General features: G+C 33.2%; 1 protein-coding gene across 9 annotated transcripts in view; it reads left to right on the plus strand.

Annotated features, from left to right (window-relative positions):
* The window catches only part of ZBTB20 (zinc finger and BTB domain containing 20), an 816,172-nt gene that overhangs the window by 171,931 nt on the left and 628,530 nt on the right, over positions 1-15,711 (plus strand). For 6 of the 9 annotated variants that reach the window (XM_067738834.1, XM_067738832.1, XM_067738848.1 and 3 more), the window contains one exon: positions 8,202-8,253. The exons of the other annotated variants lie outside the window; for them this stretch is intronic. The gene's annotated coding sequence lies outside the window, so the exon portion shown is untranslated. The remainder of the gene's footprint in view (positions 1-8,201; positions 8,254-15,711) is intronic. 9 annotated transcript variants of the gene reach the window in all.

Here is a 15,711-nt window from a genome sequence, read left to right on the forward strand (position 1 = left end):
TTCTTTCTTTCTCTTCCTCCCTCCCTTCCTCCCTTCCTTCCTTCCTTCCTTCCTTCCTTCCTCTCTCCCTCCCTTCCTTCGCATCTTTCTTTCTTTCTCTTCCTCCCTCCCTCCCTCCCTTCCTTTCTTCCTTCCTCTCTCTTTCCCTTCCTTTCTTCCTTCCTTTCTTTCTCCCTTTCCTTCCTTTCTTTCTCCCTTTCCTTCCTTTCTTCCTCCCTCCCTTCCTTCCTTCTTTCCTTCCTTCCTTCCTTTCTTTTTCTTTCTTTCTTTCTCTCTTTCTCTCTTTCTCTCTTTCTTTCTTTCATCAAACTTTACTTTTAATGGGACTACTCAAAATGTAAAAGTTGGTATACTGAAAGCAAATCCTGAGCAACAAATTGGTTGCTATCTCTGTGAACACTCAATCTATCAGTGAGAAAGATATGCCAAGAAAATTTTCATGTTGTGGCAGGTTTAGTCACTGAAGCAACTTGCCTGCCCTCACTAAATATACATTTTACTTTAATATTTCTATTTCATAGAAACTATTTCAGACTAGAAAGTAAAAATCATATAATCTGGTTTGTTCCTTTCTTCAGACAAATTAGGAATAACAGACAGTCTTACCTTTGGGAGCTGTTATTATGATAATATGGCCCACTTATCTTGGTTGGCCCTCACAATAATATATAATCACTCAATTTTGTATCTCATCAGAGCTATTTCCGAAAAGGAAATGAGGGGTCAGCTTTTATCATAGGATTTTCCTCTGAGTAGTTGACTCTGGGAAACTTACAAGGGTATATAACTGTCACAAAGGTGGTGTTAGTTTTGTCAGTAACTTATGAACAACTCCCCAAATGGCTATGTCTGAGCACAACACTATGAATATTTCTTATATGGTAGTGAAGAGGTGGACTTGTGTTAAATATAAAACCACACAAGAAAACCCATCACCTCATGAAGGATAGAAACTGCAAATGTAGTATGGTTTGTAGGAGTATAGACTCTGCAAGAAGATTGAATGGGTGTGAATCCTGGTTTTGCCACTCAGTAGAGAGGTGATCTTTGGCAAATTTCCTAATCTTTTTGTGCTTCAGTTTCATATCAGTTTCACTTCAGTTTCACATCAATAAAATAGGGATAGTGATATCTGATTTTGAGGTAACTACCTCTTAGAGGTTTTTTTTTTAAATTTTACATTAAGTAAATATACATAAATATACATAGAACAAAACCTGAATACAGGAAATGCTTATGTATTTGCTATTTTCTGATAATCTTTAGAAGTAAAGGTAAAAATTAAGTAGCTCTCTCTCTGACCCTGCCTTCTCTAAGAGTTACAAATGTATAAGAAAATTGTTGCCACTTCTAGAATGTGGAATGATTTGAAAACAGCACTATTTTGTTTTAAAACTCAAAGCAATGGTAGTACAATTGTCCTAAAAGGAGACATTATTTAACATTTAGATTAAGGTTAAATTAAGCAGAATTGTTTTTATACCCCTCTTTTTGAAAAAAAGGAGACAAATCATAAGATGATAGTTCCTTATTAGGGGCATCTTCAAAAAGCAACTTTAAACATCCTTGTTATGTCTTGAGATCACTGTGTAGTCAGTACAGTCTCTGATGTCCACCTACTTAGAATTCTGTAAAATTAGAAGACAAGTGGTCTTTACGTGGGTTCGTGGACTCCTGGAAATTTTATTCAAAACTTTGTGAACATGTACACTTTCTTAGAGAAAGAGATTCTTGGTTTTTATCATCTTCTCAGAGAGAATTATGATCCCCCAAAAGAGTAAGAACCGTCCTCTGAAGCAATATAAATTTTTTGTCTTCAGTGAAGATAAATGTATAATACCCTATTTACCAAGGCAGAAAAATCGAATAGTATATTTTAGGTTTTTAGTTAAAAGGATCAAAATGAAAATTTTATTCTCCCTGGTGAACACTTAGCTAGCCAGAAAATTTAATTAGCCAGAATTCCAGGTAATCAATGCTTACTTATGTCAAGCAGCAATCATTCTTCAGTATATTAGCTGAGTTGGTATTTTGTCCAGAGAAAATGGTGATTTTTGTCTACTGTTCTTTCTTGTCCTAGTTTCAGAATTATTAACATTTGCAATAGTTTCATAATTGTATGTTTCTTATTATATGCTTAGGAGTAAAAGCATTATATAAATGCTTGCTTCAAAACCATTATTATATCAATCTCATTAATATAATTTAGTACAGAATATTTCTACTCATTCTGTCCAAAGGCACTGTGGAATAAAGTATCTGAAAGAGGACAAGGAGAAGTTGGGAGAAAGGGAATTTTATTGAACTCTGAAATCTTAAAAATGTGTTGTAGGGCTTCCCTGATGGCGCAGTGGTTGAGAGTCCGCCTGCTGGTGCAGGTGACGCGTGTTCGTGCCCTGGTCCAGGAGGGTCCCGCATGCCGCGGAGCGGCTGGGCCCGTGAGCCATGGCCGCTGAGCCTGCGGGTCCGGAGCCTGTACTCTGCGGCGGGCGGGGCTGCGGCAGTGAGAGGCCCGCGTACCGCAAAAAAACAAAAAAACCAAATGTGTTGTACTTCTTATGCACTTATGCAAATGTTTAAATTCACATTTACTTTGGTGTTTTTAGTTGCTTTTATTAAAATGTCTTAATAGAATATTTTTAAATAATTGTTTTATGGATCCTTAGAAAGGGTACACATTCCAAGCTTAAAAACTTTAAAGTTTTTAATTGAAGGAGATTAAGTAAATAATTCAGAAATGCATTCTGTTTACCTGTTAATAATTAAGCAGGTTAGACTATGTACTTTTTATAGTCATGGTGTTTTACTTTATTTGTTGGTATGTTGGTTTTTAAGATTTTATTTAAGGCATTCTGCTATTGGAAACTAAAAATAAACTGAGTAAAGCTGCACATTATAAAGGAAATGGCTTGGGTTACTTTTAAAGAGACAAGTGAGAAAAAAAAAGGAATTGATTGGATTTTAGGGTTAAAGGCAGTATTTAGTACATAATCTTTCTGAACTTTTCCCCTCTATTTGGAAGGGAAACTGAAATACCTAACAGAAAGAATAACTGAGTCAGGTGAATGGTCTTCTGTTGCTCTAGAGCTCTGGCGCAATGGAATTTGATTTGATTTTAGATGGCTTTAGTGTAGGGTTTAGCCAGGTCACTTTTATGGATTCTTGGAGAAGTCTACCACAGAACTTATCAGATTTCTCTGGTGTTTCAAAAACTTTGATAATACTCAAAGCCAGAATGAATACCTCCACCTTCAGAAGCACCATTATGGATGAACTAGAACTAAATTAGTCTTTTCTAGTCTTAGAATATGTCTTATCCTCTTGACCATATATGTACAGGTTCTTTCTTTCTGATGTTCTTTAAGGATTGTAAATTGGTTTTCATTTGGCATCTTTGATCAGATACAACCAAAGTTTATATTTAAATTTTTATTTAATGATGAAGACATTTTCTGTAATTATTGATAACAAATAGTCTTTAACAGTTTCTATTCATTTTGTCCCAGCCTGTCATTTGCTTTGTTTGAATTTTTACTTATTTGAAATTATACTCCTCCTACCTCTAAAACTGATGCTTCATTTGTTCTCATGGCAAATTTTGTCTCTCTGTAGCAGTCCTATTGCTGAAACTGTTACATGTTTTATCTGTTTTCTTTTATAATTGTATGCTTACTGTATAAATATAACCTCAAACTTCTTAAAATTTCTACATTCCAGGCTGTGCCTTTCCTTGAAAATTTGATCAAATATGTGGACAATTAAAATTTGGCTTCTGGGAATCTAGTAGTTACCATTATATGTGATTGCTGTTTTATTTTTTTTTAACAAATCTTATTTTTCTTTCCTTTTACTTTCTTTTTTTTTTGCTTTGTTGTTCTATTTCTTCCCTCCCTCACTCCATCTTCTTCCCTTCTTTACCTCTTTTTTAAAAATCTATGCAGTTAATGGAGGTGGCCTTCACCAAAAATAGGACAGATAGATATTTTCAAATGGCTTTCTTAACATTCAGGAAATCTAATGATATATCATCTAATTTTTTTTCTGCACCATAGACTAAGTGTCTTGTTTTAGTGATTTTTTTTGTCTTCATGAAAAGTAGTTTGTATGTATTGTAGAATATTTGGAAGGAAATTGTAAAAAGAAAAATATCTATTATATCTTAATATCTGAGATAAGTACTGGGAATAATTTAGTATATAGGTGCTTACATGCTTTTTATAATACATATTTTTTTCTAATACATATGTACTCACACATACATATAGATCAACATTTATATATGCATATGACCAAAAATTTGCATAGTTTACATATATTATATATACACAAATTATTAAAAATTGCTATCTTAATATCATTACCATTTTACAACCTGAATTTTAAGCTTAATGGTGTATTATAAATTTTTACTTGCCATATTTAATGGAAGCTTATCATTATATCACATAAAATTTATTTATCCAGTTCACTATTATGCAATATTTAGGCTATTTTAATTTGCATTTCTTTCATTGTAGTTACAGTTTAATATTGTTTCATATATATCTTAAGTTTCTTCTGTTGTGAATTACTTGTTCATTTGAAAAACTGAGATATTTTCTTTCTTTCTTTCTTTCTAGATAAAGACTATTAACACTATGAATATCATATATGTTAAAAATATTTGTCTTTATTTGTTGTAGACATCTTAATTTTGTTCAAGATACTTTTGAATTTATAAAAGTTTTAAGTTGTCTAATTCATAAATCTTTGTGCTTATGTTATATACCATTACTTATGTGCTTCAAAAGGCCTTCTTACCTTGGAGTTCAGAAAATTATATACATAAGTTTTCTTAAAGCTCTTTGATTATTTTACTTACTATATTCAGACATATCAATCTGATTTTTATTTTGGTGCATGGCAAAGGTAGGGAACAATTTTTTTTTTTTGGTCACTTAATGAGTCAAATATCTCAACACTCTGGAAATGCAACCTGTAATATTTACCCCATACTGAAGTCCCTATGGTCTGTTCCACAGATCTGTCTCTTCCAATGACAGTTATCACACTGTCACTTATATTTCAGTCTTTGGTAAAAGCTAACCTTGTTTTCTACTTCTTTGCTGCAGAGCCAATACCTAATACTTGTTATTTTTTTATTGTAATCTCCTATTCTATTTTATCACTTAAAAAAATTAAACTAGCTTTAAAACATCAGAACTACTAAAAATAATTTTAGTTCCATTCAGTTCAACAAAGATTTATTGACTGTTCACTATACACCAGGCCCTGTGCTTGTATTAAGAACACATAAATGAATCAGCTGCCTGCGCTATAGGGTTCTTGCGCTAGAAACATGTATTAATCTGATGGAGGAAGACAAAGAACGTGTGAATGGTCAAGATAGTGGGCTAGTATCAATACCTTCATTTTTTTCTGATTATTTCTTACTCTTTTTTTATCTATGACTTATTGGCTCTAACCATTTTATATATTTTCCCTCTTTCTTTTTAATCCATAAATGATTACTTATTAAGTGACATTGATTTAACAGAATTAGATTGATTTAGGCATATGAAATATGGTAACTTTCTCATATTCATATGGTCTGTTTTTCTAATTATTGAACTGATAATTGTGTCTTCATATTTTCAATTCTATAAATGTTTATTGAATTCTTTCTAGGCACTATTTAAGGAGCTGTAGGGAATTAAAAATGGATGTCTTTGACAAATTTATAACCTAGTGGGGGAATTCACCATTTATAAAAATAATAGCAACATAATAAAATAATAGTTATTGAGAGTACTGTTTGCAAGCCAATACTAAGAAAGGTAGTGTGTATCTCCTTTAATCCTTATAACAGCCCATATAGCCCCAGATTTTATTTTTTTGACTCTTTTCCTTACTTCACTCAGGAATTTTCTTATTGTTGCCCTCTCTGAGAAGATTTTCTGTCCAGACCTATCTAAAATATCAGCCCATGTAACTCTCAGTGCTATTACCTTGCTTTGTTTGTCCTCATAGTATTAATTATAGGACATTATTGGTTTAATGATTTATTTGCTTATTGTTTGTTTTCCCTGCTAGAATGAATATTGAGTGAAAGACTATGAAAAATGGGTTGTAGAAGTTTGCAGTTGCAAAAGGTCAAAGTTTAATATATAACATTTAACTTCTTTAAGCTTACATTGTTTCATCTGTAAATAGATGTAGACTTAGTGCCTTTTCATAGGTTGGTCAGGCTGTTGATTCTTTCCTTCAATAAATATTCATTGATCTCCTACTATGTAGCAGACACTATTCATATAAATGGGGGATACAGTGAAAGAGACAAGGCCTGACCTCATGGTCCTTCCATTCTAGTAGGGAAGACAGACAATAAATAAATTAAAATTACTTTTATAAAATATCATGTAATGGCCAAATTAATTTCCTCCAAAGTATCCTTCCCCACCTCATCCATACAACCTGAACATTGTTTTTTCTTTTCCATTCCTAGTTATCCTCTGTTTATCCATGATTAATAGTTATTATCTCACTCCTAGCAGATTCTAATTTTCAGAGCCTCTTCTAAAGTTGATGTTGCAGAATAAGTGTGGTATTACTCAGGTACCCTGACTATAGCAGAACCATCACCTTCCTTTTCTGGATCCCATTTATTTATTAGTACAGCATAAGCTCAGGATCGCTGGTATGGTTTGTTGTTTGAGTCTTTGTTTTCCCTTTGTTTCTGCATCTTAAAGATCTAGTCAGTTAAAACGCTTAGACCTTCTTCGTTTTAATAGAACTTTTACTGTACATGTACTCGTTTACAGGATTGGCTTATGTTTACGCATTTCCATTAGTAAAACTGCTTTTGAGACTTTGAATGGCTGAATCTCTGGAGATTATTAGTAAATATGACATTAAGGTCCTCAGTAAGATTTCATAGCAAATTTAGAGAGAACACTTTCCGAGGACATACAATATCAAACTCAATTTTTAATAGGAGAGTTGTTTCTAGTTAAATCTTTTTATATTTTAACTCACCAAATTGGCTTTAAAGTCACCTCAGCATCCTGCCTGCTTTACTGCTCCCGGTCCTAGTTTTCATTCTATACTATCAAAAGCATTTGGTCAGAAGATAGTTTAAAAGTGACTGATCCATTTGTTTGACATCCCTGCCTCCAAATCTGAGTAGGACCCTCCTATTAGCCTTGCTTGCTGAGACAGGGATCATAAAGCCATGTTTTAATATCAGTGCATTAGGTACTAAAGACCAGGTCGAGCTCTATTGAGCATGTTACCCTCTACTCCCTGTTTCTTTCCACCCATTTACTTTTTATTCTCTTTAGATTATCTCTTTTAGGAAAATCTCTCCAACCTCACTCATATTTTGAAGACAGGGCTTGTATTTTATCTTTGTATACTTCCTAAATTACCAGTGCTTACCAGTGTATTATGGGTAGTAGATCTTTGCAAAATCTCTGGTAATTAAAAATAAATAAATGTAATAAAGACTATTGGAGATTAGTGGGGTTTTTTAGATCAGTTTTTTTAATTTAAAAAATATAAATGGGGCTTCCCTGGTGGCGCAGCATTGAGAGTCCGCCTGCCGATGCAGGGGACACGGGTTCGTGCCCCGGTCCGGGAAGATCCCACATGCCGCGGAGCGGCTGGGCCCTTGAGCCATGGCCGCTGAGCCTGCGCGTCCGGAGCCTGTGCTCCACAACGGGAGAGGCCGCAACAGTGAGAGGCCCGCGTACTGCAAAAAATATATATATAAATGTAAAAACATCTGTTTGTATAAATTAATAAAGCTTCTAATAATACTATAATAAATATTCTGTTCTCCATCTAAACCCTGTACACAGTGGTTTAAATTGTAAATTCGTGCCATATTTTACTGAGTACTTGTTCTGCACATAGACAAATTAATGTGTTAGCCTTTATTTTTCTTTTTAAAACTATAGGTATTGGAGGTTCCCTGGCGGTCGAATGGTTAAGACTCCACACTTCCAGTGCAGGGGCCTTGGGTTCAATCCCTGGTTGGGGAACTAAGATCCTATGTGCTGCATGGCGCGGCCAAAACAAAACAAAACAAACAAAAAACTATAGATATTAGTTGGCATACACAAACTCAACTACCTACTTCTCATGACTAGTCGTAAAGATATTATGGAAATGTAAATTGTTTCCTTGGCAGATTACTAAGTTTAAGTATTTCTCTTTTACAGTCACACAAAAAGAAGTGTTAAGAATTGCCCTTTGAGACTCTGAAGACTAAAGGTAATATCCAATGATATTTTCTTCATTAGGTTTTTATCTTCCTGGAAAGTTTCATAATTTTAAAGGCCTTGGGTTTACTGCCTCAGGTCTTTTCTTTATTGCCCTTTAGCACGTTAAATAAAATTTTCTATGCCTACCTAAAACAATCTGAAATTATAAGTCAAAACAAGAAGAAACCTTGTGTCATCTCAGAATATGTCACCTAATTGGGTGTTGCTGTATACCCCTTGATCCTTCTATTTGGGAATGTATTATGGCCCCTCCCCTGTTTTTTAAATCAGTTTGGAACTCTTCTGATTTTATACCTCACCCTTTTCTTAAATAGACACATTGGCTCAAAGTCAAAAAGTCAGTACCAATTCCTCTTCAGCAAGAGCTTTACAACTAACTATAAGAAATAAATATGCATTTTTGGGGAACAATGAAACTGTGCAGACAAGATTTAGTGGCGACTCATAGTCAGAAATCCAGAATTTCAGGCAAGAACTTTACAATAGACTTGTGTTGCTGCATTGTGTATAAAGAGCTCATAGGGATTGAAGAAGGTTTCTGAAACAAGAGGGGACTGTAATTACTTTGCTTCTTACATGCATGGTTAGATCTTCCAGCGAGAATAACATGGTAGGGTAATTTATTATAGAAGAGTAAATCACAGATTACATTGGAGGGAGATGGGGTGGTGTGATCCAACCATCAGTTTTGTGAATACATACACTTAAGCATGTATGATAGCTTGTTTTTAATTTCTTTACACCAGTGCACACCTCAAACATTCCGTTTAGCAGTGGGATATGCAAATTGTTCCAAATGCAGCAGCAGTACTTTCACCTGAATGTCAAAACTGTCAGAGAGCTTTAAATCAAATCTTTATAACATTTTAAAAAACCAGCCATCCCTAAGATTGAGGCACCAAACTCACTGCAAAAACTTGATTCCCATACTTTCAAAAAGCTCCTGTATGTCAACAGGGTAATGTCAAAGTTCTCATTCACCTGCTTTCTAATTTTAACCTTTTAAGGATTTTATTTTATTTGGCTTAATTATGATATTTTCTACAAATTAATGATAAATGCCTTGATTAATAAAACCAAATGTCAGAGAAAATGACAACTTGATGAAAAATTAATACTCGGTAATATTTTAAGGTACAGAAGTACTAAAGATGTACTCTTAAATCTCATACTTCATTAGCTCCTTTTGAAGGTAGGTAACCAGGATTTTCTTTGCACTTAAGTTTTCACAGCCACATGTGTAGATGCATTTTAGCAGTATGATTTTCAGCTGATGCTTTGACTGCTAGCTGTTATATACATACACTTTTAGTTTTTCTTTTGCTTCATAATATTTATTTTCATTTTACAAAATCAAGGTAAACTATATTTTGGGTTGGTTATATTGATGAAGCTATCATACTAAGAATCCAAATAGTAGTGTGTGTGTGTGTGTGTGTGTGTGTGTGTGTGTGTGTATTTCAAGAGATCTCATGGTGTAAAATGTAGTAATTGGTGATTGGATATCTGCTACACTATTAATTCATTTGGTTATGAATATTTCGGCTGTTATATTTTAAAATTATTCAGTAAAAATAATCTAAGGAAAATAGATTTTTTATGGAGATTTGTTTTTTTAAATATATTTTCATGAGCTTTCATTAAAAGACCTGAATACCAATAAAGAATTGTAACTTGCTTTCTTCTTATAAACAGTTGGTTAGATAAAAAACTGAAGAATAGGAAATATGACTTTTATTTTTTCTCCTTTTACTGCAGATCATGGTGTTGAAAGATAAAAAATATCCCTTGTATTTTTCCATCTTCACAAATATCAGGATGATTTTTAAATATGAATACTTAAAAACTCTATTATATGTTATGCGGAAATGGTACTATGGAGGATTATAGTCCATGTTAGTTTTATTTTTATATTTCAAAGATAAAGCTGCCAACCAAATGAGGGAAGGCACAATGACCTCTTCTGTGCCGTGCTTTTGCTTGGTTTGGTTGTTCAGAGATAAAATGACTCACGTAATATACTGTCAGTGAAATGGACTCACTTTGACCATCTGTTCATGTAATGACATACCTATCAACAGAAATTTTTGCCAACTAATGTTAAAGTCACTTTTCTGTAATATACTGGGAACTTCTGGGTAGGTGTTTCAGGTATGTTGCTAAGCACAGTAAGATAAATAGAGAGGAGTGTTGGTCAATATCCTGTAAATACAATATATGCCAATCCCAAGGGAAAAACATTCTTCAATGGAGATTTCTAGTACTGTTTAAAATTGGAGATGGATTGTGCTGAATCTTCCCTTAGCTGGCTCTAGGTTTTATTGTTTCTGTGTCTTGCCTGGTTCCAGGCATCTAGTCTGTACCGGCAAAGCTACTCGATGAGGAGAGGCCACCAACATCTCTGCCCTGACTGCTTACATACCTGCCATGAATAATAAATCTGTCAGCTAGTTATCACTGCGTTGTTAACTGTCTCTGTTCTTTCTTAGCTGATCGCTGCCCAGAGGAGTTTAAGTTCCATTGTATCACAAGACCTCTGTTATGTTTCTATACCTGCATTTATTTGTATGCAAAAGCATTCATTCTTTTTTTCATATACCAGTAAATAAGACATGCCCCAGTTCTCTGACAGTTCTTAAATTACATAGCAAACAATGTGCTTTTTCCCTCCTTGTTTATTCTATTCTTCAGCCTCTTATCAATTTACTTCTGCATATGAGCCAATTAAATTTTATTCATTAGTTATAAGATTTGGAAATACTTATACCTACCTCACAATCCACAGTTTTATAAGTGTTTAGTTGAGATTATAGTTATTTGGGGGTAAATACAAAGAGAACATCATTCTTTCCCCAAAACGAACAAAGGAGATAGACTGAAACCCAAAATAGTCTCTTAAAGGCTTTTGCTTGGTGTTATGTTGTTTGATCCTAGAAATGAGGACAACTGATTCAACCTTACACAGTTAAAATCTTTAGCTTCAGGGAGTTGAGTTATGATATTTTAAACATGATGCTTGAGTTAACACAGACAACAATTAGCTGATGTTCTTTGAAGAATCTAAACCTTATAGGAAATTAAACAGTGTTAGACTATCTCTCATTCAACAGAAAAAAAAAAAACTTAAAAATAAATATGTTTTCTAATGGACTTAAAATACATAAATTTCCAGTTTTAGTACTTATAATTAGACCATATCTTCTCTCTAAATGACTTATTAGCACCTTTGGAAACTGTATTCTCTCCTTTAAACCTACAGTATTTTATTCTGCAAGGTCAAGTAATTGAGACCTTACTGGTTTGGAAATATTAATGCAGCTTCCAAAGTTACTTAATGCATAACGTAAGTACCAGTAGAATGATCAGTTCTATTAAATAGGATTCATTTACCATATTTTTTTCCTTTGGAATCTTGTGTTTATGTTAATTGAATAAAGTATGCTCATGAAACACACTGATAAATAGAGCAATAAAAAGATACCAAGAAAAACTATGACCATTGTCCAAGATGTGTAGGGGATTTGTGTTTCTTGACTAAATGCTGCATTCATTCTTCCTCCCTATCTACCATTCCCCCAAATATCCAGGTCTCTTTTTGTATGCTTTAGTGATAACAAGATGTTTTTTTATTCCTCTAATGAAGTGGGAAGCAGATTAACATGCTTTCTTCTTGGGAATTAGATTACTTATTGTAGTACTGCTCAACATATCTTTGTAATACTCCCCAACCCCTACCCACAACTAATTAGTGACTTTCAGAATTAGGGAAAATCTTAGTTGTGTGGTGGTTCTATATTTACCAGTGATCAAGGAAGTGTTACTAATACACTTGTCAGTGTTAAAAAAGAATTAAGTAAATAAAGGGCCAGATGGTCGAGCCCAGGACCTATCAAGAGCCCAGTATGTGTGGGCTGGTCCAAGGGAATGACAGAAACATTACCAGGCTAAGTGGAATCAGAGTTTGGCTTTCACTTTTAAGAAACAGACTGTTTTTCAAATATGTTTCCTTATGATATAATAATTTACATGTTCAGATCTCCTTTGTACTAGTAACATTTGAGTGCGTGTATTTCCCTGCGCATCAAGAGCCAACAGTGTTTACAAAAGTCTCCTTTCTGATACATGTAACAGGACATAGTAGCATCAAAGTAAAGCAATTACCAGGCAAGCATTTTTTCTGGTTCAGAGAAGAATTCTTTGCTCTCTCACAAAAATCTATGTTTTTACTGTTATAACTTACTCATTATACTTTATTATAATTGACAATAGACTCTATGGTTTATGATATAAGAAACCTGGTTATGTAATGTTTGCTGTAGTACATGGCCACGTGAGGAACTAGTAAATATCTCTTAGTGTTTTGTTGTAATAAGAGCATTATAATAAGTGGTTATAATAAGATTAATTTAAACTGAAGATATTAAGAAAGCAAATTCCTTCCTTTCCTATGATTTAATTGTCTTTACATGTATACATACATAAACACTTATTTCCCACTCTAATTTCCATCCTTTTTATTTTTCATCTATTTTAATTTATTTTATCTTGTAATATGCACTTTTGGAAGCTGTTTTAAATCTTTCTGGTTTCTAGAATAGATGCATGGGTCAGTGAATTGCTGGGTAGGTAAACTGACTAAATAAAGTATACACTTTTTTCCAAATTTTTCTTCCTACAATCACATAAATAATGCTAGAAGAGATTAACTAACTATAGACCTCCTGCCTTCCTTCTCTTCCTTCTTTCCATCCTCCAGCAAATATTTATTGAATATCTGCTCTGTGCCAGGAACTTTTTAGGGGTTAAGATATAACTGTTGAAAAAATGAGACATAGTCTTTCCCCTTTGGGGAACTGATAAGAAAGAAGGACTAAGAAGAAAATAAAATACACGTATAAGTAAATATTATAACATAGACATATAACTAAATGACATTTTTCTGGACTTCTTAATTCTGGCATGGGTTAAGAAGTTTGGTCTATAATGGAGGAATTATCTTCAATGGTCTACCTCCTTAATAGAGGTTTACTTCTAGATTTAAAAAATGCAGGCTGGCAAAATTATTTCAGATTATGTCTTGAGGGGTGGGTGGCCTTGGGATAAAGATAGGTGAAGCAATATTTGCTTTCAAGGTAAGTCATAAAGAAAACAATTTTATAAATCTGGCTTACTATATATGATATAGGTGACTTCCATAAGTATTTTCAATCTCAGATTGAAAAGTCATGGGAATTTCTAGTATTTAAAAAAAACAACAATTATTTCTTTAAAGATTGTTTATTAATGGTCCAGAGTTTGAGTTTATCTGTGAATTGGGTAGTAGTAGCAGTGATGAAAGAGCAGGTGATGGAAATGTATATTTTCTCCTTCTTCTCTTTGGACATGTGTGTGGAATATTTTTGTCTTCCGATTAGATTGTTCATTATGCTCTCTTTGGACGTGTGTATTGTTTGGCCTTCCAGCCTTGCATGCTCATTCAAAGGCATTCCAAGTCATTATGCTGAACTTCAGCCTTGTTCAGTAAAAAGGTCATTTCCTCCATCAGCTGTCCACTTGGACATACATTCTTTTTACTCTCAAAAAGACTTTATATGCATTCAGAGTATATTAGATGGATTTGTCAAATTACTCACAGATAATCAGTTTTTTAAAGTTATAATTTAAACTATGACCTCTCAAACTGTGAATTATAAGGTTTGACCCTTTGGTTCACTGTTTGACACAACATCCATTAATTACAGTTTTTAAAGGACATTTTATTTCAGTTAGAATTTGTGTTATGAAAATAGTTTAAGTATTTTCCCTTTAAATTTCAGGAATAAATGTTTACCTGTAAAAAAAATATATATATAATATGTACATTCAAGTATAATAAATAGCTGGCTTGCATATGCATGCTATATTCAAATACATTTATGCATATTTATATATTAAGACTGTTATACATAACTATAGAAATTTTTATATAATAACCTGTGAGTTAACACTAAGATCATACTTGTTTAATATAACTGGTGCCAGTATGAGACTGACTTTTTAAATAATGTTTATCAGGGTGAGAGGGACTTTATTACTATTTGATTCTAGGTTTTTTCCCTTTTTTTATTTTGCTGAGCAGGGATACAGAACTTGGTGCCTATGAATGCTCAGTGTCTGTCAGTAATTTGAAAGTTCTCAAGATGGTTCTATGTAGCATGATGAAGGAGAATATAAACTGGTCAAGTGGTTTTCGCAAATGTGCATAGCTCAAGGTACTGAGATGGAAAGTACATAGCAGGAAGGTCAGTTTAGGTAAGTGCAGAAAGATGTCCAGATGTGTGAACACTTTGCTGGTATCCTCAGTATTTGAAATGGAGGAATTTAGTGTTTTTTTATTGGATAAAAAGACGATATGCATGTATCTGACAGTAGTTCAGCATACAGTTTTCTGTTGCTATTTAATAAAAATCTAATAATATTTAGATGATTTCTTCACTTCTAAAGCAATTTTTCTCATTTTGTACTAAACCATGTTCTTTGTTGCTAAATTCATAAAATTAAATCTAAAATATTATGGAGAGATGATTACTTAAAAACATCTGAATATTTTTCTTAGAAGTGCATAACCATCCCATTGTATTTCAAGTATTTTAGAAATGGTTAATTTGGTTTTGTTCAAATTCTTCTCTAGGCTACTGTTAGCATGATGTATTTCATATGAAAAGTTAATAATTTAGATGATGACATTGAAAATAAAGACCTCTTAAGGAAAGTGACTCTTAAAGGATCCAATGTATTGTTCCTAATTTTTTTTCCTACAAAATAGATTTCCCTTGTATGTTGAAGTGTGCTACTTTAAGATTAAAAAAAAAAAATTTAACTTTATAGAAACCCCAAAAGGGGAAATTAATTTTCCAAAAAGAGGCAAATACTTATCATAGGCCATGTGTTTAGTTATTTCTAAAATACTTTTAAAACAGGATCTAAGCAGTATAAAGTCTTTTTCTGATTAAGCATATAGTTTGGATTGCATTATTTTCCTTTTCAGCCCATTAGTTTGTGGTTTTTAAGGAAATGTTTGCCTCTATTTTTTTTTTCCTAAAAGTAAACGTAAAGTCAGGTTATTACTAACTAAAGGTAGAATTTTCAAAAGACAAAAAATTTCTCAAACTAATTGTAAACAAATTTTTTATTTCACCAAGTATGTCTCCTTTCCCAGACAGTAAGCTTCTTGAGGGAAGGGAATATGCCTTCTTCATTTTTGTGTTTAGCTTAGACCAGATTCTCAGTAAATGTTTGTTGAATTGATTAGCCTATCAATAGACTTAGAGAAACTAACTATAGTACTCAGTTCTACTCCAAATTTATCCACAACACAACATAGCAAAAAGGAATCCTTTAAGAAAAATACGTGTACTAAATTTCCTTTGGATCACTACTACAGGATTCCCTCTAGGTCTGAATATTT

This window comes from Pseudorca crassidens, chromosome 5 (assembly GCF_039906515.1).
Source record: "Pseudorca crassidens isolate mPseCra1 chromosome 5, mPseCra1.hap1, whole genome shotgun sequence".
Classification (NCBI taxonomy): Eukaryota; Metazoa; Chordata; class Mammalia; order Artiodactyla; family Delphinidae; genus Pseudorca; species Pseudorca crassidens.